Here is an 18,112-nt window from a genome sequence, read left to right on the forward strand (position 1 = left end):
GTCGTGTAGCGGTTTGCATTGGATCTCTGACTGCGCTTTCTTTGTAAGAGACTGTGGCTGGTTGGACTCGTTGTTGGAAGTTAGTCGCCAACCAGTGATGGAAGTACTATTGTGCAGTTGGATGTGAACAACCAGCAGTCATGGATGTTAAATGGGAGAAGTTAGCACTGATGGGGGGTAGAGGTCGGAAGTGTTAGCGTAGGCTAACGATCTGGAAGCATCCGACTTGGAGATTTAAAGTTGTTCATGATTATATATCTTTGTTCTGGATGTCAATGACGATTTATATTCGTGTGTGAACTGGATATCGTATTATTAAGGTCAAAAAATACGTTATTTAGTTCGCAACATAATCTTTCCTTTGCTAACCACGTGCCTATTAGTAGTTAGTGGCTTCAGTAGTTATAATCTTTTATTTAGCTGGCAGTATTGACGCTCGCTGTAGTGGAGTAGTTCGCGCAATGGAGATATTTGTGAGGCAAGTGCTTAATGAAAGCTATAGGTTATTGTCAGGATTGCTTCTTATTCAGGGCCATTCTTTTGTATTTGTGGTGTCACCGCCAGACACCACACTTGCCTTTAAATCGGCCGCGGTCCGTTAGTATACGTCGGACCCGCGTGTCGCCACTGTCAGTGATTGCAGACCGAGCGCCGCCACACGGCAGGTCTAGAGACACTTCCTAGCACTCGCCCCCAGTTGTACAGCCGACTTTGCTAGCGATGGTTCACTGACAAATTACACTCTCATTTGCCGAGACGATAGATAGCATAGCCTTCAGCTACGTCATTAGCTACGACCTAGCAAGGCGCCATTATCATTTGCTATTTATCTTGTGATGCATGTACCGTCAGACCGATGTTCACCAATTATGGATTAAAGTTAAGTATTCCCGCAGCTACGTACGTTCTTTGCTACTATAACTTCCTTTACCTGTTCCAGACCTCACGCCAGCCTGCGTGAGCTTCAACGCGTGCCCTTCGGCTACCCGTCATTGTGGATTGGCTGTCCTGCCAGTCCACAACAGTATTAATTACATGAAGTCAGGTTGTAATTTTTTTTTGAGCAGTCAGATTGCGTTGCGCAAGAATATTGTGGGTCAATGTTGACATGATAAGAAAAAGTAAAGAGAAAGTAAGCTCAGTACGTTCAGTTTTACTCAGCTGTTTCAGAATCAAATAAGGTAGAGGTTTCATCTTCTCAGTCATTCTGCAATTTAAGAACAGACACACTCATTTAAACAAAGATGTTTCACCTTCATTACCCGGAACTTCTGCCGAGCGACATGTGCACAGTCATCGTTCTTGAAATACAGCTCTATAAGCAGAGCGCGATCCTGCATTGAGGCAGTCATGGAGATCGTCGCAGATGCGAAAGGAGGAAAAGCCGTGTACCCGGCGTGTTCATACCAACTTCAATGGGTGTGCGCATGACAGGCGTTGGCAGCGGTGCGGGTCTCCCGCATCGTCCCCTACGCTCCTTGGAGTATGGGACCTCATCACCATCATCATCATCATCATCATTCTGATACATACAGCGCCACCTATCGATCAATTTTCACACTATTGTTTAGCTTCTCCCATACGTTTTCCCCCTTCTCCGAACATATTCCGTTGCAATTTGGCGTCATTCTGAGCAGTGGTGTTATTTCTACAGCGTTTTGAAAGTTTAAATTTTATTATAAAGACCCTGTATATTAGCTAATTTTGCCACTAACCTTATTGTCATGCAATCCATTTACCACTAAAATGTGTTTCTTTAAGTCACGTTTGTGTACCTTTATCTCTGGACCAACGAAGACAACATCTAAAACTTTTACAGTTATGTTATCCATTTTATTTATGTCTATTGAAGCATAATTAAGAGATAAGATACAAAAGAAACACATATATAATTTTTTTCAATTATGCATTTTATTGTGAATATTGGAACATGTAGGCCCCTAGATTGAAACCTATACAAATCAGTACCATTACTGTGCTTCAGTAAGTACAGTGTTTCATAATAAAACACGTCACAAAGGTTAATGTAATTATCACAAGTAGATTTTGGTATATAGGTATATGAAGCATAAAAAATAATTTTGAGAAAATTATTTTTGAAGTTTAAAATGATAAAATTTCACTCGTATTTTTAAATTAATGCTCAAAAACACTCAACAGCATAGTCAGCATCGTCGTTTCTGCCACCCTCCTTCTTTAAAAGGTTCTTCCTTCTGGTTGACCTTACCTCTTTGGTGTTGTATTCGGTTGCACGCTGCGCCTCGGCATGTCTCGGTTTGTCTAATTATTTGAACCTCTTAACAGTATGACAGCCTAGGATGATGTTAAGATGGTCTAGAACTTTTATTCTCCCCACATTTCTATCATTAAATGTAAATACAGCATCATAACTCTCTATTGCGGTATATTTAATCCTAGGAACACATTTTTGGACACTCTTGTTCTGATAACGATATTGAAAGGCTCAATGGGGCTTCTGAGTCCGTCCATATAGACACTTTGGAGGTGTCGATGATCTTGGTTTCTATGAATTCGCTTGATGTCTTCCAAAACAGCTTAAAGAATAAAGTTCTTATGTACGAAAGACTCTTCTGGAACTTATGCAATGACTCAGTTCCAGGTGTGCAAAGTGAGTGTACCGGTTTTCTTTCAGTTGAGACATTGTGGAACTAAGATGCCACGACTGCTTTCTTCACACTTTCTAAACATTTCTGCTTTTTTCTGTTGGTCATTACATTATACTGTTGAAGCTGATCTCTTTCAATGTTAATACGTCAAGTGCTATTATATATGTTTCCACTCCTCCTTTATATCTTCTATAAGGTGCCATTTCCTATCCTGTACCTTTATCAACACAGATTTTAGTTAAGTGAAAATCACGGAATGATCCTCACGAGTTTTTGCCATGCGCCACCCTCACACAACGTACGGGCCAGCGATGGACGCTCGCCTGAGGTAAGCCACTGAGAGTAACCCTTGAAGCTAGCTGGCAGTAGGGGTTAATGTGTCGTCCCTTGGTCAAACAAAAAGCTCAACACTCCACCTGGATGCGAGCTATGTTCCTCGGTGTAAGGGAGTGGCGCCACACCATGTCATCATCAATAAAGCGTGCGTTTAGCCACACCAGTCCATCATGTCACAAACGTGCTATGAAATTCCACGAAGGGAAGTTGAACACTGGCGTTATCCCTCTGCCACTCAAACGTGAGCCTCCAGTCCATCTAGGAGGAGGTCCACATGGCGGGTAATTTCCATGTAGGAAAGGCTTAGTAAAAGTTTCCTGCAGGTGTTCAAATGACCTTCCTGAGTTTCATACCTGCTTTATACACTCCTGGAAATGGAAAAAAGAACACATTGACACTGGTGTGTCAGACCCACCATACTTGCTCCGGACACTGCGAGAGGGCTGTACAAGCAATGATCACACGCACGGCACAGCGGACACACCAGGAACCGCGGTGTTGGCCGTCGAATGGCGCTAGCTGCGCAGCATTTGTGCACCGCCGCCGTCAGTGTCAGCCAGTTTGCCGTGGCATACGGAGCTCCATCGCAGTCTTTAACACTGGTAGCATGCCGCGACAGCGTGGACGTGAACCGTATGTGCAGTTGACGGACTTTGAGCGAGGGCGTATAGTGGGCATGCGGGAGGCCGGGTGGACGTACCGCCGAATTGCTCAACACGTGGGGCGTGAGGTCTCCACAGTACATCGATGTTGTCGCCAGTAGTCGGCGGAAGGTGCACGTGCCCGTCGACCTGGGACCGGACCGCAGCGACGCACGGATGCACGCCAAGACCGTAGGATCCTACGCAGTGCCGTAGGGGACCGCACCGCCACTTCCCAGCAAATTAGGGACACTGTTGCTCCTGGGGTATCGGCGAGGACCATTCGCAACCGTCTCCATGAAGCTGGGCTACGGTCCCGCACACCGTTAGGCCGTCTTCCGCTCACGCCCCAACATCGTGCAGCCCGCCTCCAGTGGTGTCGCGACAGGCGTGAATGGAGGGACGAATGGAGACGTGTCGTCTTCAGCGATCAGAGTCGCTTCTGCCTTGGTGCCAATGATGGTCCTATGCGTGTTTGGCGCCGTGCAGGTGAGCGCCACAATCAGGACTGCATACGACCGAGGCACACAGGGCCAACACCCGGCATCATGGTGTGGGGAGCGATCTCCTACACTGGCCGTACACCACTGGTGATCGTTGAGGGGACACTGAATAGTGCACGGTACATCCAAACCGTCATCGAACCCATCGTTCTACCATTCCTAGACCGGCAAGGGAACTTGCTGTTCCAACAGGACAATGCACGTCCGCATGTATCCTGTGCCACCCAACGTGCTCTAGAAGGTGTAAGTCAACTACCCTGGCCAGCAAGATCTCCGGATCTGTCCCCCATTGAGCATGTTTGGGACTGGATGAAGCGTCGTCTCACGCGGTCTGCACGTCCAGCACGAACGCTGGTCCAACTGAGGCGCCAGGTGGAAATGGCATGGCAAGCCGTTCCACAGGACTACATCCAGCATCTCTACGATCGTCTCCATGGGAGAATAGCAGCCTGCATTGCTGCGAAAGGTGGATATACACTGTACTAGTGCCGACATTGTGCATGCTCTGTTGCCTGTGTCTATGTGCCTGTGGTTCTGTCAGTGTGATCATGTGATGTATCTGACCCCAGGAATGTGTCAATAAAGTTTCCCCTTCCTGGGACAATGAATTCACGGTGTTCTTATTTCAATTTCCAGGAGTGTATATATGAGGGACCAGCTACAGGTACTTTTTGGGATGAGAAAGTTGCAGAATCACACTTGTAGAATCCTTACACCTCATCTGCCATATTGTTCCTGTAACTTTCACAGATGCTGCATAGTGTCCACTGGTATATTAGTCTCCTATGGGCAGACTGGCGCGATCTTCCCTGTATTCTCTGCTCAAGGCTCATTGTTGTCTGCCCTCCAGTTCCTGTACTGCACTCTGTGGCGCCCTCACCATAGAAAAACGCTTTAGGAACTTGGGAGCGGTGGTCGTCTCGTGCAGAATTCCAACAACACCTCTGTGGGCGTCTGCACGGCCGCGGAGTTACCTGCCGTCCACACTGCGTCAGCTCGCGATGGGCGTCCCTTCATACTTTCCAATATGCACAATAGTCTTCAGCGAACGCTGTCCTACCTGTTGCCGGCGTCATCTTTTGAAACCAACGTTAAATTAATGGTGCTCTATGGCCTGCTTTGATCCGCTGTCTGTGAAATTGCCAGCTCAGCCATATGTAATTTTCAAGAAATAAAACGCCTCCAAATACTTCATGTACTGGCAATTACGATCAGGTAATCTTTAACAATAGTACAGGAATATGCTATTTTCAGATCAAATTTATTTGATCTACATATCGCTCTGGACAATTCGCATATGAAATACCGATGATATAAAGAAAATTTGATTATCCTTACCCACAGGGTATCTGGAAACAAAATTGACTACAAGTTTTGGGAATAGATGCATTGTCAACCCGTAAGTGAATGCATAACGTTTACTACCACACTCATGCGTCCTGGAACCACCGTATTGAAACTTACTTGATCTCCAACGTGCAGAAGGCGCCTCTGTATGTTTCAAGCCATATATAGTTCACTTTTAAGATGGCGAAAACTACAGGAGTTTAAAGAATCGGAAATAAAATCAGTCCAGCTCTCTTCAGTACAAAACAAAAGTTAAAGCTTAAATCAGCAAAAAGAGTGTATTATGTCATAATATTATCTCTTCACACTTACCTGTCAATATAGTGGCACCATGTTAATGATAGTTTGCAAAATAACCAAGATTTTTCATAAGGCCCACATACACACACACACACACACACACATCATTTCCGTTCAACCACATTTACTTGAAATTAAAGATAAAAGAATGAGGAAAGTACACAGTAAAATTACAAATCTCAACATCTAAATTATTTTATAAATGTAAAGGTCACAAGTAAATGCACAAACATACTAGTGGTTTACAAAGCGATCGACAAAGTAATAAGATGAGATTCCCACATTTACAACAATTCTAACGCGTACAAATTACAGACTCGCCTAATGCTGAATTTGCAAGGAAATGATATAGCGTAACAATGAGGAACAGATGAATTACCTAGTGTTAAAGCAAATAAATGACATAGACATAAAATATATACTTTACGAAGAGTTCCACAACAGTCTTGCTGATAAAGAAAGAACATTCGTAAAAAATTTTATATATAAATTTAATTCACGAAACTATTTTTTTCTACGCTGATTTAGAGATGTCGGACGACACACAGAACAACACACAGGGTTAACACACATACTATGGGGACAAAGATGTATTCCAGTTCGTCTGCGGGCGGTGATGGCGGTCGTGGTGAGGGGGGGCGGGCTGGGTGGTTGGGGGGGGGGGGAGGGGCGAAGGTGAAGTTGCTCGGCGAAAAAGTGTGACATTGTCCTTGCTTATTCGCGAGGAGTAATTTGTCACTGTTGCTGTTGTTCTTCGCCCTGTCCTATTCATTAGTGGCAGCTGGCGTGGCCATATTCAAAACTCATTACTGAAGAGTCCGGTTCTCAGTACGATGATGCATTAGCGTATACATATGTTTTCGTCATCGACTGGACTGCAGAATTCCACTCTGGGATTCTTGTGTTTGCTGGCGTTGTTTTTAGCCTTTTCAACGGGATGCTCTGTGGGTTTTTACATCTGCATATACTAGTGAAGGACGTAGTTTTAGGAGGTATTTATAACGATATGGTGCAGGGAAATATTTACGGCATGTGATATTGAAATGGTTTAACCGGATATGCCATTTTACGCCGTGGTTCCCGATATGGCGCCAAGGATCAGGTTAACACTGATTTCGGATTGTGGATTAGTTTGGCTCTATTTAAAGTGATTCCAGCTCGTGTCGTTGCTTGACTTCCGCTGTCACTTGCAGAGTCATTTCTGTCAATGTCAAAACTCTGCTGTCAGTGAATGTCATACCTCCTACTCCGCCATCATCGACTGCTTTCGTGGGTGAGTTGAAGCACCTGCTGTTGTCTTTCCTTGAGGAAGCCAGTCTATAGGGATGACACGACCTTCCACACCAGACGGGGTGGCGTCCCTGCAGCCTTGCGGTGCTCGATTCCCGCCTCTGAGAGCGCTCTTCCTGCAGAAAGTGTATCAGCCAGCACCTACGTTCGCTTCAGTAGATGCTGGCCGTCTTACTGTGGTTCCTTCCTGTCTCGTGACCGTAAGTTGACGCCCACTCGCCACTTCTGTGTCGTCTGCTGGGTCATCTGCGCTTGACTTACAATTAAACATTTGAATCCTACAAACACTTTGCATATACATGATAAATCAGAACTTAACCTCATTAAACCTGAACCGAAAGTATTTCTCAGGAAATTGTTTATGAAAGTGCCTCATATACACAACACCTCAATGCCTTTCGATGTTTTATTTTTCTTCTACAAACGCTAAATCCTTTGGCTCAGTGGCTTAAAATCATTCCAGGAGACAAAAGAAATTCTGTTTTGCGTTAATAGGAACAGATTACAAGGTGGAAATTTAGTGCTTCGTGATAGCTTATGTATACACTCGAGTTTACTACACTAGCGTTTACGATAATTTAACATTTCTTAACCCTTCATCACCGTCATGAGGACATAATCGTACATGCTTCCATGCCCCTATTTCATTTTAACCTCATACAATTTCTGGAAGCTTCAGACAAGAAGCTGGCTCGAATGACCTCCTCCCATTTCCATCTACATCTGTTTATCTTCTCCACGTAAATACCTGTCAATCGAATTTTTGTACGGTACGTTCCCCGTATTACTCCTCACGTGGTCAGTCACTCAGATGGGGCGTGGATTTTGTCTGAAACAAACTCACAACAAAGAAAACAGAAACACAGTAAAACAAACCCTCATCTCTGAATTGTTATTCAAATGTGATGTAGAACAAACGTTAGCAGAATAATTGTAAATATAAATTTAAAATATAGACGCAGTTTCTCTGCACCTCTGTATGTTTCTTTTGTAAACCTTTATCTTCCGCGACACGTTCCTCCTCTGCCATCCTTCCCTTGTTATTCCTCCTTTTCGCTCTTACGTCAGTGGCCTTTTATTCACCTGTTGCAGAAAGGAAATTCATTAAAACGTAAGTCATCCGTTGTTTAAATTGGTGTACGTATATTTGCAGCGTAATGCTAGGTTGAAGGGCTTACAGCTTCTGTCGATCCACATAGCGCAGTCTTTGTTTCTAGCTGTCCTTGACATTCCAACCTTCCAGAATCTACATGCTCCTAAACAAACACAAAAAAATTCTCCCGAATTCCTGTAATATTCAGTACAGACGCACCTTGGTGAGGTCTAGATAGCTCTTCCTTCCTTCCCTAACTATATTCGGGTGCAAACGCTCCTCGAAGTCCTCCTCTTAGTCTTTCCATTCTTTTAATCTGTGTCCAAGTGTAACCTCGGCATGGACCTTAATACCAAAAACATCAACAATACTTCCCTCCATTCTAAAAACGGGACAACGAAACATAACCACGTAGTCGCTCTCGATACTCTGAGTAAAAGAAACCTTCCCCACGATGTACCCAGTTATCGCAAAGGATAACCTAGTCTTTACAACCCCTTCAACTGCTATTTACTTACTTCTCTGGTCTTCACATTCATTGTGAAAAACCAATTTTTCTTCCTCAGATTAAACATGTTACTGAACTCATGCAATAACGGTTCGCTCCTTTTGCAGTGCCTCGACACCTTTTACTATTTTTTTAGCGGCAGTGACTATTTTAATTCCTGCATAAATAGAAACCATAACAGAAGAAAGCATGACAAAACTCTAAGATAACAATGACTAATCCTCTGAATTACTAATCTGTCCCATAGTGCTCAGAGCCATTTTGTTCTTTGACTCCGAAATTGTTTATCCAATCAAATGTTTTCCACATGATCTAAGTGATGTAAAAGAACATGTAAAATCGACTTTTGCCCCCGCCTGTATTTCATTTCTAAATTTGTTTGTTCCACGCACAAGCTCATTCTTATTCCGTGAAGGGCTTGACGTTGCTTATATTGTGGGCCCCAACAGATTTTCCTGTTTTATCAATTTCAATTCCAGCACGTTCTCATGCGTAATTTGGAAGATTCCTATAGTCCGTCATAGAGCGAAAAGAATTTGTTGAACACCATTTTTTTTTATCGAGAGGCGGTGGGAATGTATCAAAACCTTCTGTCCTAAGTGGAATTAAGGGACCGAAGACCTCGTAGTTTGGTCCCTCCTCTCTCTTTAAACCAACCAACCTACATACCTAAGTGGAATTGTCTAATCCTCACTTTCGTGTCAGCTCTTTCGTTCCTTTTCATGGTTGCCGCCGTCGAAGGATTAATGCTTGTTTGGCAATGTTTTCGTGTCGTTCCCTTTCTCTCGGTAGGTAGTCCACTACTCCTTTCATCTGATCTCGCGGTTGGCGGCTCCTCAGTATCGGGGTTGGCGGAAGCGTCGTGGAACCGTGTGCCACCTTATTCATGACGTCTAGGAAGTCAAGGCAGAAAACGTCCCTACTTGTGTGCTATTTCGAAAAACAAAACCTATAAAGACTTCCTAAATCATACATAGTACGTGCTGTAGGACTAGATGCAAGTCTGTAGCATCAAACGAAAATAAGTCTAATCCTATGCCATTTTAACCTTTCCACTCATCACTGCGATAGACACTGTGGACCATTATCCGAAAAAACCCTTTGCACAGGATCAGCCTTAGTGAAGAAATCCCTCTCGAATTCTTTCCAAACCGTAACTGAAGCTTCTTTGAGCAATTACACGAGTGCCACATATTTTGAAGTGACCATAATAGAAACCTAGTTTTGAATTGGGCGTGGGCCATAGAAGCTCACAGACCGCAAACTGATTGAATTTCTTCCACATAATCGGAAACATAAATGCCTGCATACCGTGTGGCGAGGGTTTACCCTTTACCCTTTTGGCAGTCCTTGCAGTCGGCCAACGCCCTTCTGATCCTCCGGTTCATATTCTTAAAATGAAATAATATCTTTGATATCAGAAAGCATTTTCTTGGTTCGAAGTGAGCATGGCTCAAACGAACCTACAGTATCGTGTGATCAATAAAATCTTGTGGAAAGCAGAGCAGCTACAGTGAACAGTCTGTGTTCCTTCTATAGAATAATATCGCTTTTCTCAATAAGCAGTAATGCCTGATATTTGCTTGGTTCCTGTCCTTCCATGTGTCCTTGACAGCTAGTAGTACTCGGTCTTTATCTTGCCTTCTTGCAAACGTGCTTTTGTTACGTGGCTATGAGGTTTTCCCCTAATACATTTCTCAAATAAAACAAACTGAAGTTATAAATTTCGGCACCTTCGTTCATATCCTCCGTAAACCCCATTGGAGACCGTGACTACGCGCCTGTCACAACATTCGTCGAACCAGGTACTTATGTTATTGAAAAATCAAACTCCTGAAGATATGAGATCCATCTGGTAAGACGATCATGTCTCAGTTTTGTCATAAGCACGAACAGTAATGCTTTATGGTCGGTACAGATTCTCCCGAACAGATAATAACAATATACCTGGAAGGCCCACACTACAACCTCCTCGACAACTCCTTCTGTACCGTAGTTGAATTCTTGAATATGAGTAAATAAATCTGGAGATATAATACATGAATTTTGTGCCACCATTTAAGGGAATGAGATAGATAATAGAAATATTTAGGTATAACATTATAACGTAAAAAAATAGAAAAAACCTTGTTTTCTGTGCACATTTCTTGTGCATTTGACACGTTCCACATCATAACAGTTTTTCTTGCTATTGATCAATGGGACACGTAACCAACAAATTAACTAACTAACTAACTCTAGTTCTGTCACAGAATAGTTTCGCTCACTCTTAGATAGCACCATACTGCCGAATGCTGTTATTTTCCAACCAATCTGCCATCCTCTTCACATTCTTGAAAGACCTCCTCACCAAGCTCCGTCCTTGACGAGTCTGTGATTATGTAGAAATCTTGCGACAGATCTGCATGGGTTAATTAACCAGAGCTGACTTCAAGACTTGCAGCTCTTCCTCTGCCGTCTCGTCTCGTCCTATACCCTAGCGCCTTCTTTCCTGTCAACGCACACAGTTGTGGGATCTCTAAGGTTTCCATCTTTACAATCTTTTTATAAAAGTTAATGACACCAAGAAAGCTTCTCAGTCTTTTCCTGGTGTTTGGAGAAGGGTGTTGAGCAATTGCTACAATCTTTTCCGGTTCAGGTTGCCGGCCGCGGTGGCCGTGCGGTTCTAGGCGCTTCAGTCCGGAACCACGGGACTGCTACGGTCGCAGGTTCGAATCCTGGCTCGGGCATGGATGTGTGTGGTGTCCTTAGGTTAGTTAGGTTTAAGTAGTTCTAAGTTCTGGGGGACTGATGACCTAAGATGTTAAGTCCCATAGTGCTCAGAGCTCCAAATTGACAGTAGCGTCATGACTTTCCGGAGTTGGAAGGAGTGTCCTCAATACCTCATTGTGCTCTCTCCACGAACTTTAAGCTATCTATATTTCATTCACGTAGCTGGTGATACGTTACTTTAAGTTATCATTCAGTATGCTATCCAAACAAAGGATAAAAGCATCAGTCGGTATATTTAATCCAAATGGTTGTTGTTGTTGTTGTTGTGGTCTTCAGTCCTGAGACTGGTTTCATGCAGCTCTCCATGCTACTCTATCCTGTGCAAGCTTCTTCATCTCCCAGTACCTACTGCAACCTACGTCCTTCTGAATCTGCTTAGTGTATTCATCTCTTGGTCTCCCTCTACGATTTTTGCCCTCCACGCTGCCCTCCAATGCTAAATTTGTGATTCCTTGATGCCTCAAAACATGTCCTACCAACCGATCCATTCTTCTACTCAAGTTGTGCCACAAACTTCTCTTCTCCCCAATCCTATTCAATACCTCCTCATTAGTTACGTGATCTACCCATCTTATCTTCAGCATTCTTCTGTAGCACCACATTTCGAAAGCTTCTATTCTCTTCTTGTCCAAACTAGTTATCGTCCATGTTTCACTTCCATACATGGCTACACTCCATACGAATACTTTCAGAAACGACTTCCTGACACTTAAATCTATACTCGATGTTAACAAATTTCTCTTCTTCAGAAAAATCCAAATGGTAGATGTCTGAATTGTTAACGTCCACCGAAGGTAAGAAATGCCATATTTTTATGATAGCATGGGAGACGTTCTAGCTGCCAGAAGCTTTCTCCTAATTCGATAATCGTAAATAATGACATTCCGTGAACTTCCGTAATAAGGTCTCTAATTTCTTCAGCCTGTCTGTCTATGGTGTAATTATAGTGTTGACCTGCGGACAGTCCAGCACAAGATGGATTGATTGATCCTTCTTTACCACCACATGCCGGGGTTTGTTGTAAAGTGATGTTGCGTGCTCGATAATTTCTTCTTTAAGCATCTTGTTCAGTTCTTCACAAACTTTCTTGTTGTGTAAAAGTGGTACTGCATATGGTGTTGTGCACGAGTTTGATGATCATTGACTTAGAATTTGTATTGAATATTTATTATAGCTGTATGTCCAGAATATCTCCGCATTACTCTGTAAAATACGATATTATTCTTGCTTGTGTTGATGCTACAAGTCAGTCTTTTCCTCCAATATTTCCTTAATACTCTGATCTATCTCATGCCCCATCTGTATCTCCTCTTGTCGGAATCGCCGCAGCTGGTTTCGAAAAGATTCTCCTTCCGATTCTGCCTTCGTTTCTGGTTCGAAGAGCAATCTTAGACAACTGCCTCGGACCAATGCCCTTGTAGCTTGTCCTTCAAAACGTAGTAGCACTTCTTTCTTGAAGCGTAATTACGCCACGTCCCATGTCTATTTGGCCTCATTTATCCTCGTGAAATATATGTCGAACATCAATTCTGTGGCAATCCTTTGCACAATGACGAAGCTACACTTTAGCCCCTGATATGTAAATTCTATTCCAGCCTGCCTATTTACTTCTGTGTACTTGCCTACAATCGCCCCTTTTACACGTGTCCTTTTTAAAGAAAGTGCCGGCCACCGAGTCTCCTTCTCAGATCTTTCAAAGACGACATCGGATTTCACTGCCACTATCAAATATTTCCTTCAGTCTTCCCTTCACCACTCTTATCATTACCACAGGGCGTAGCTCCTGACCGCACAAGGTTTCCTTTTCTTCCGACAGGATCTCCGACATGTCTTCGTGCTTGAGTGAGTTTATACTGTTTATCAGTTGCTTTTTCACGCTATGCTCGCTTGATATTTCTGTTGTTCACCCCTTTGATCGCAGTTTACTTCTTTCTCATTTCTTCGGCTCTGACAAAGATTTTCCATTACCTTTGATCCAATATGTGTTTTCGAATGTCCCTTATCATACTCAAAATTTGCTTCCCAAGGTCCTACATACAATTCTTCATCTATGTCTTGTCCGTCGTCTGGAATCGACTCCAAGTCCTCGTCGTCGTCTCCTCTCTCATTTTGCTCCTTCTCTAAAGCATGCCACAGCGTATAAATGCTAATTCTCTGATCGCCGTCATTAGTCACATCTCGTTCCTCTTCATTACTGCCGTCGCCCTCATATTTTGCATCTCTCCCACTATTCTCGTCTCTCCTTTGCCGCTCCCCCTATAACATATTTATAGAATCTACAACATAATCCTGGTCTGCTGCAAGATGTTCTTCGGGTGTTCTACTGACATATCCTGCTTCTGACATTCGTCATTGTTGATTCTAATTTGCTGCGTGACCTCTGTCACTATCATCTGGTGGCCTGAACTCTGATTTTCACTTACTGTACCCTTTCATTAGGTTCTGGCCACGCTGCTATGAATAGTGGGCTACTGTTCGGTTAGAAGAAGTTTCCTGCGCGTCTGTTTCGTGGGAAAGGCCGGAACTGTTCACGCCCGTCGGGTGGTCTTTTCCTATTGATTCTTCTGTTATTCTTTCATCGCAACGGCCCACCAAAATTATTAGAACTCTTCCTATTGTTCTAACTCCCCTCCTTCTCTCTTTCTCCTGATTCTCGTTGAAAGCAAACTCCCATAATATGTTTCTGAATGCTTCTATGTCTCTGTCACACTTGCTGTTACTTGCTGGGTAATTTTACATAGCAAAATCGTATGATTTCGCTCGTGCTATATGGCGTGCCCAATTACTGGTTCTTGTGTAGAAGACCTTCAAACAACTTCACCGGACTCCTCCGTTCTGATGGTTATAAGTCTTTGTCCATCACAGTTTCTTGCTTGATGAGCTCTTGAGTTTCGTTCGATCATTATATCGCAAGGAAAGCCTCTTTAAACTCCTTAATACCAGCTACACCTTTGTAAAGTCTCACTCATTCGGACATTCGCCTGATCTCCTTTAAAATGTGCACACAAGAAGTCTACTTGTGTTGCAGTGGTCGTGATGGTGGTATTGACAAATTGATTTGATATATCCATATCTTGTTCTTTCTGCCTCCTGCTTACTTTGTCCAGTTCCTTTCCCAGAACTGGAAGTTGTTGTAATTGAGTATTTATTGCTTCCTGTGCTTTCTCTCAGCCTTGTGCAACTGTTTAGCTGATTGCGCTACCTTCTTGGCTTCCGTAGCCTCACCCCTTTACTCCCATCGTTGATCCTTTTACATTTTTCAATATTTTTTTGCATTTCTCGTTCTGGCTTTATTTCTTCATAGTTACTTTAATTTCTTTCAACATTTCCTTTCTCCCTGCCTCGTTTTTCTGATCCATTTACGCGAAAATTGCAATAAAGCAGATTCTGAGTTACTTTGTTCATCGCTTCTACTGTGGGCTGTTGCTCCTGAACGCAACAGAGAATGCATATGCAGTGGCGAAACTGCCCTGCTGCTCCCTTCTACATCGTAATCTCGGATATTTTAACGACGTCCTCGTGTGGTGGCTGGAGCATGGCGCCGTTTTCCTCGTTTTCCCTGTCATATCCGATCACACCCTGTGACTCAAAACTCTCTGTCTGTTCAGTTTGAAGCACAAGTGGACTCTGAATTGTTCATTTGGTGGGAAACATATCTGTTCCTCCCCCATACATGACAATTCACTATCTTGATCATTTTCCATATTCAAAAGTTCGGTTGACTTAATTAACTCCTCAGCTGCTCTCGTCTGACTCCTAGTCCTGATTCAAATACATATTCCAAACACCCCACGTACAGGTACACAAAATATTCTTAGACATAGGCAAAATAATTTCGACGCTGTACCAACGTTGATAAGTTGATAGAATGTGGAGCAAAATCCACAAAAACCAGGAAAAGCTGAAATATCACACACATGTATTATTTAACTCACGCCAGCAGTTGTTCTACGACTAACGCGGACCTACGTCTCTAGAAATATGATTGTAGACAAATCTGATTATAATTGTGGCTACGAAGGCTTTCCCGGCGTAATAATTGATAATATTCTTCTCGGGTATGCAGCCGGATCATAACGTCTTCATGACACAATATTTCCGCGGTCCATCTGGCCGCCATCTTCAGGTGAGAGTGCTGGTGCACGAACTCGCCGGAACTGACTTCCTAGCGCAAGCTGCGGCCCCTATATAGGCCAGCAGAAGACCCACAACGCGTGCGCGAGAAGGTCCCGTAACTGCCCTCTAGCGCAGTAAACATACCGCGCCGCCAGTGGTGGAAATAGGCGAAATCGAGATATCGCTGTCAAAAATTAAAAAACTTTTTATTCCGACGATCGAAACACAGACCGTTGTTTTTTGATGTCAGATAACACCGGGTCCCAAGTCTTACTTAAAAGATAGCCCTTGTCTCTATTAAGAAGATTGTCAGATAAACGAATCTCTATGGATTCTTTTAAAACACAGTCCCAATAGCGAGATGCAGGGGCAACCATTTGTGTCTTGTCATAGAGCATTCTGTGTCCTTCGGTGAGACAGTGCTCCGCCACTGCAGACTTCTCAGGTTGAAGCAGCCGTGTGTGCCGCTGATGCTCAACACATCGGTCCTGAATGGTCCGGATTGTCTGCCCAATATAAGCCTTCCCACAATGGCAAGGGATCTTGTACACGCCGGGCTTCCTCAAACCCAAGTCATCCTTAACAGAGCCAAGGAGCGCTCTAATCTTGGCTGGCGGACGAAAAATACTTTTGATGTGGTATCTTTTCAGAATTCTTCCTATCTTCGAAGAAATGCTCCCAGCAAAAGGCAAAAAGGCCACCGATTTGCAGGTATGTTCTGGTGGTTCAGGTGAAGGTCCATACTGGAAAGCACGACGGATCTGTTTATCTGTATAGCCATTCTGCTTGAACACAACCTTAAGATGGTCCAATTCTTGTGTCAAGCTTTCTCCATCTGAAATGGCATAAGCTCTTCTCGCCAACGTCCGCAGGACCCCCGTACGCTGGAACGATGGATGACAGCTAGAAGCATGCAGGTAACGGTCCGTGTGCGTAGGCTTTCGATAAACACTGTGTCCCAGTGTCCCATCATCCTTTCTGTACACCAGAACATCCAGAAACGGAAGCTTCCCATCACTTTCCACCTCCATGGTAAACTTGATGCTAGGATGCAGGGAATTAAAATGATCTAGAAGGCGGTCAAGAGCTTCTCTCCCATGAGGCCACACCATAAACGTATCATCAACGTACCTCCAAAAACAAGTTGGTTTTAAGGACGCCGTGTTCAGCGCCATGTCCTCAAAATCTTCCATAAAAAGATTGGCGACTATTGGGGACAATGGGCTCCCCATAGCCACTCCGTCAGTCTGTTCAAAATATTTGTCATTAAATAAGAAGTACGTCGACGTCAGCACGTGGTGACAAAGCCTGGTTGTTTCCTCATCCAGTTTCTCACCAATTAATTGCAAGGATTCTTCCAGAGGAACCCGGGTAAAAAGCGACACGACATCAAAGCTCACAAGTAAATCCGAGGGACTAAGAGACAAGGACTTCAATCTCTGAATAAACACCATAGAATTGGAAATGTGATGTTCGCATTTACCGACGTGAGGGCCAAGAACAGATGCCAAATACTTGGCTAGATTGTAGGTAGGAGCACCCAAATTACTCACGATCGGACGAAGCGGGACCCCTTGCTTATGAATCTTTGGTAGACCGTATAATCTCGGTGGCACGGCAGCACCAGGACGAAGTTTTTTAAGAACGTCGTCAGGTAAAGAACTCTTCTTCAGCAGTGAAAGCGTCTTCCGTTTAATCCGTTCAGTTGGGTCGTCCTGCAATGTTCTGTATGCTGAGTCTTCAAGTAAGAGATCCATCTTTCCCAGATAGTCATCACGGGACAGAAGAACCGTTGCGTTCCCTTTGTCTGCTGGTAGAACTATCAGATCTTCGTCTTCTCTAATGGACCAGACGGCTGTCCTCTCGAGAGAGGAGATGTTACTCCGTGGAGGCGGCGCCCGCCGCAATGTATGTGAGACCTCTTGCCTAATCTCTTCAGCTTGGTCCTCCGAAAAACTGGACACTGCTTGTTCGACTGCGCAGATGATTTCGGTGATAGGCACATTCCTCGGTGTAGGGGCAAAATTCAGGCCTTTCTCCAACACTGACAGCGTGGCGTCGTCCAGTTCTTTACTCGTGAGGTTAATCACTGTCCGTCGACGGGTGTCGTCATCAGATGTCGTGGGTTGAGAAGAAAGCCGTTGAAACTTTGAAGACTGTTTCATGACAGCGCTCCTATGCGTCCAATCTGATAGTGCCCAAGAAGAAATATCCACCCATTCCCAGGATGCGTCCGACAGCAGCGACGATAACTCCAAGTGCAAAAAAAGTAAATCCTTGGATATGAGATCCAGTTGTCTTCGAGTGAAGCGAATGCGCTCCTTGACTAAGGCGAAACTGGCACGCTTCTTGATGTTGTTGGCCGTTTTCGTATCAATAAAATGCACAAATCTAGCAAACTTAGGTATTACTCTTTCATCGCGGCATCTCAGCAAAAAGGCGAGGGCACTCAGCAACTTGCCTTTCTTCTTACGAAGTTTATCAAACTTCTTCACACGTTCCACCATCTCCTCCCCGTAGAGGCTTCTGATGTGGCTACGAAGGCTTTCCCGACGTAATAATTGATAATATTCTTCTCG

This window comes from Schistocerca piceifrons, chromosome 2 (assembly GCF_021461385.2).
Source record: "Schistocerca piceifrons isolate TAMUIC-IGC-003096 chromosome 2, iqSchPice1.1, whole genome shotgun sequence".
NCBI lineage: Eukaryota > Metazoa > Arthropoda > Insecta > Orthoptera > Acrididae > Schistocerca > Schistocerca piceifrons.